A 5,447-nucleotide genomic window follows, 5' to 3' on the forward strand; every position below is an offset into this window, starting at 1 on the left:
AGCTCCAATATTTTGGCCACCTGCTGCGAAGAGCTGACTCACTGGAAAAGACCCTGGTCCTGGGAAATAACTGCATAACTTCAAATGACTTTATTTAAGTTCACTGATTCTTCTGCTTAGTTAAGTCTTATGTTGAACACCTCTAGTGGAATTTTCAATTCAGTTATTATATTCTTCATCCCCCAAATTTGTTTGATTCTTATATTTCTATGTCTGTTGATATTCTCGTTTTGTTCATAAATTGTTTTCCTGAGTTAATTGAATCTCTGTCAAAGAATTCCTATATCTCTGTTTCTTTCAGTCAGTTTCTGAAGATGTATCATGTTCCTTTGATTGAGCCACATATCCTTGTTTCTTCATATGTCTTGTATCTTTGTATTAGAATCCACATATTAAAAAAAAAAAAAAAAAAACAGCCACCTCTCCTCATACTTATGGACTGCCTTTATATAGGGAAAAATCTTCACCAATCAGACCAGTGAGAGATTCTGTGAGCCTTTCAAACCTGCCCTGTGCATGTGCCTTTTTTGGAATTGCAAATGTAAATTCCCAGTTAGATGGATTTGCTGCCCTCTTTTTTTCAGGAACTATTAATATTTACCCCTTGCCTCCTCAGGCATGTCTGCAGTGATACAGGTTCTCTGGAGCTACCTCAAACCACCAGGCCTCTTGTTTTCCAGGTACGTAGGCTTCTAGAGCATGTCAGACTCCATAAGCAGGGAGTCAGGTGAGACAGAACCTAGTCCCTCGGGCAGGTGCCTGAAAAAATTAGAATGTTGGACTGATGGTCCACTTCTCTTTCTTCCCCCAAAAGAGAGACTGTCAAGCTGTATCGGTCTCTGTCTGCTCTACCGTGGGTCTTCAGGATAGTAGTATCCTGCTAAGCACTCATTTCTTCTCCAAGTTCCCTCTCTGTGTCGCTTGGTCCATTAGCACTCCAAAACAAGAGAGGTGGAAACCAGTCCTTTAGGCAGATGCCTGAAAGCCAGAGGACTGGACACATGCTCCAACACTTCCCCTTCCCAGAGAGAAGCCAGGAGCTGGAACGTTCCTCCCACTTGGCTCTGCACTGAGCCAGTGGAAGGGTGTGAGGTGAGTGAGTGCTCCCAAACATTGCCCTTGTTCTCAGCAGCCCCCGACCTATCCGCCTTTGCTGTCAGCACTTAGATTCAGCCAGGACTGAAACTAATTACTTGGGCTGTTCCCTGAAAATTCTGAACATTGGATTTAGTGTCCAGCCTTCCCTTTTTCTCTCTATGCAGAACCATGGAGCTGGGAATATTCTCCGCATCCACTCAACTGAGCCAAGAGGAGGCACTATGGTAAGTGAACGCCACAAATTTTGCTACTGACTTTGGTAAGACTGTTTGCAGTCACCTGGGGTATAGGAGCCTTCTGATTTCTGGATTTCTCAAAAACAGAGTTGGTTTACATACTATTGTTGAGGTGTTGCCATCATAGGGGGAGGGAGACACTATGGTTTCCTATTCTGCCATCTTGCTGACATCACTCTTCAGAATAGTTTGCATTTTGATGGCAGAGTGAGGGGTAGTTTGTATACATTTGCCAAAATTCACCAAAATATACTTTTCACCATATGCTATGCAAATTATACCTTAATATAATTATGTACATAAGTTATCCCTCAAAAAGATAACTTTAAAATTAAATTAATTTAAAAATTAATGTAATAAATTTAAAAAATGTTTATGGCCTAAACGACTTCTGGATATTCTACTTCAATACTCAGCAATTTATACACCATTAAATTCCATTTAGAACATAGGCTTATGTGGGAAAGTTTTTCTGAAATTTAGTCTGCTCTTACTTTTACTATTTGATCTTTTCTTTGTCTCTATTTTCAGGACTGATTCACCTGGACTCTTCTACATTTTTCAATGAGATGGATAAGTCATAAATAGGGCTCATCACTTCTAAATAAAACATCTACTTCTGCTTTATTGACTATGCTAAAGCCTTCAACTGTGTGGATCACAACAGACTGGAAAATTCTTCAAGAGATGGGGATGCCAGACCACCTGACCTGCCTCCTGAGAAATCTGTGTGCAAGTCAAGAAGCAACAGTCAGAACCTGACAAGGAACAATTGACTGGTTCCAAATTGGGAAAGGAGTATGTCCAGGTTGTATATTGTCACCCTGCTTGTTTAACTTATATGCAGAGTACATCATGAGAAATGCTGGGCTGAATGAAACACAAGCTGGAATCAAGATTGCTAGGAGAAATATCAACAACCTCAGATATGCAGATGAAATCACTCTAATGGCTGAAAGTGAAGAGGAACTAAAGAGCCTCTTGATGAAAGTGAAAAAGGAGAGTGAAAAAACTGGCTTAAAACTCAACATTCAAAAAACTAAGGTCATGGCATCTGGTCCTATCACTTCATGGCAAATGGATGGGGAAAAGTGGAAACAGTAACAGATTTTGTTTTCTCGGGCTCCAAAATCACTGTAGGTGGTGACAGCAGCCGTGAAATTAAAAGAAGCTTGCTCCTTAGAAGAAAAGCTATGACAAACCTAGACAGCATATTAAAAAGCAGAGACATTACTTTGTTGAAGAAGGTCCCTATAGTCAAAGCTATAGTTTTGTGTTTTTGTTTTTTTTTTTCAGTAGTCTTGAATGGATGAGGGAGTTGGACTATAAAGAAGGCTGAGTGCCAAAGCATTGATGTGTCAAATTGTGGTGCTAGGGAAGACTCTTGGGAGTCCTTTGGACAGCAAGGAGATCAAAGTGGTCAATCCTAAAGGAAATCCACCCTAAATATTCTTTGGAAATGACTGATTGCTGAAGCTCCAATACTTTGGTCACCTGATGTGAAGAGCTAACTCTGATGCTGGGAAAGATTGAAGGCAGGAGGAGAAGGAGGTGACAGAACATGGGATGGTTGGATGGCATCACTGATTCAACAGACATGAGTTTGAGCAAACTCTGGGAGTTAGTGAAGGACAGGGAAGCCCGGTGTGCTGGGTGTGCTGCAGTCCATGGGGTCACAAAGAGTCAGACATGGCTTAGCAACTAAACAACAACAACAACAACTTCTAAGTAAAAAGTAAGTTTCATCCTGCCTACCTCACTGCATTCTCAGTGCCTAAAAATTCTGATATAGAATAGACATTCAATAATATATTTTGAATAAATGAATAAAAGTTCATGGTCAATTTGGAAACAGAAACTAGGCCTCACATGTCTGACGCTTCCCTCTCAGCCGGTCCCGGCCTCTCCTTTTCCTCCCCTCACTGTGTGCACAAGTCTGTCTTCTGTGTCTGTATCTCTGTTGCTACCCTGTGAGTTGGTTCATCAGCACCCTTTACCGTGGATAAAGTAGATAACCAGTGGGAATTTGCCGTATGAGCAGGGAGCGCAGTCCACTGCTCTGTGACAGCCTAGAGAGGTGTGATGGGGTGGGAGGCAGGAGGGAGGCTCAGGAGGGAGGGCACATGTGTATACCTATGGCTGATTCATGTCATCACATGGCAGAAACCAACACAACGTTGAAAAGCAATTATCCTCCAACTAAGAATACATTTTTTTTTAAGTTAAAAAAGCAAAAGAGAATAATGGTCAAATTTTCTTCTGATTGTTATTCTCCATAGATTAAAAAAAAAACCTAGGCTTTATAGTTAGATCCTGTTTCTGTTTTTGGATCTTGACTTTGCCAGATATATGGTCTTCTTAGTCTGAGGCTCATAACTGCCACATGCAAAACATGATAATAATAACACTTGTATCACATGTGAAATGAGCTTAGAAAGAGCTTAACAAATGACAACTTTGCCTTGTAGTCCCCCCCCCAAAATTTCTCATCAGTTCTTTCCTACTCAATCATATTAAATGACTGATAACTGATAATTTGTGTCAATTCTATCAATATTCAAGAAACTTGAATTGTCAGTTAGACTGTTTCTTTGAAACCTTATTCTCCCCACCCCAAATCTAATTACATTATTCATCTTCATTTTTAGTGGTTGATTGAACCTAGTAGTGCCTGAAATAACCTATGCCATCAATAAATTTTGTATTCTTTAATCACATATTTTTGGCCATTGCATTTCTTGGTCTCAAAGCTATGTTCTTGGCCAACTGAGTCCACAAGAACCACATAGAACATTGGTGGAGAGATCTCATCTATTCATTTCTTAATCAATTTGTTTCTCCCTCCACAATCCTGACTGTCTGGTGGTACAATTTCCTCTTATTTCTCTGCTTCTAACATCTTGAAAGTCATTCCTGGCTCCAGCCTCTGGCTCTGTCCTCTTCACTTCTTTATCTTAGTTCTCCTTACAACCTCCATTACTGCCTAGTCATGGGACCTCTGCCACCCTCCCCTCTCATCCGTAATCTACTATTATAAAAGGCAAGTTCCAGCTGATATCCTACAAATTCTAGGTTATTAAATCTCTAGGCTTATTATATTTGCTTCAAGATGTTATTATTTTATTTTTATTAGCAATAATTTATTATATATACTTATATATCATATACTATCAAATATATATGTAATATATCGGACTCTTTGCGACCCCATGGACCATAGCCTACCAGGATCCTCCGTCCATGGGATTTTCCAAGCAAGAGTACTGGAGTGGGTTGCCATTTCCTTCTCCAATAATAAGTTGTCATATTTACTATTTTTGTAATAATTTTATTTATTCCCCAGATGGCACTGATGGTAAAGAACCCATCTGTCAAGGCAGGAGATGCAAGAGACATGGGTTCGATTCATGGATCAGGGAGATCCCCTGGAATAGGAAGTGGCAACCCACTGAAGTATTCTTGCCTAGAAAATTCCATGGATGGAGGAGTCTGGCAGGCTATAAGCACGGGGCTGCAAAGAGTCGGACATGACTAAGTGACTGAGCACACATATACATAGAAAGAAAACATTACAGGTATCACTGAAGCTTTTCCTTCACCATAAGTCTAAGAGGTTTTATGAAAAAAAAAAAATGTTGAGCCATTGCTCCTGAGTGATGCACACTTGACTGAAAATTACCTGGTGAAGGTTAAGTAATTCCTAAGGAATATGGTTTTGAAATCAACCTAGGAGTCCTCTTCTTGCTTCCTTTGACACAAGCCTAGCAGAAGGCTTACTGTTAGGCTTCTCAGTCAGTTCTGGAAAGCCTAATTCAACTCAAATTTTGCACAAATAAAGCTTCAGATTGCTTTTCTGCTGCTTTTCTAACAAGACCTGGAGACTGATACTTCTACATTACAAAAGCCAACATGTGACTTAGGGCTACTGAACTAGAAATGGTGGTGATGGGACTAATTTCCTTTTTATTCAGTCTTCTTTTGAGAAGGCAGATTTTTTGTTTGTTTTATAGTATGGTATTATATCAGTTCTTTCTTGAGGTAAAATCAAAATTAGCAGGAGAAAGTTTTCTTTATCTTGGAAATTCTTCAGCTGAAGAGATCCTAAAGCTGGAG

The sequence above is a fragment of the Bos javanicus genome, chromosome 15 (genome assembly GCF_032452875.1).
Source record: "Bos javanicus breed banteng chromosome 15, ARS-OSU_banteng_1.0, whole genome shotgun sequence".
NCBI lineage: Eukaryota > Metazoa > Chordata > Mammalia > Artiodactyla > Bovidae > Bos > Bos javanicus.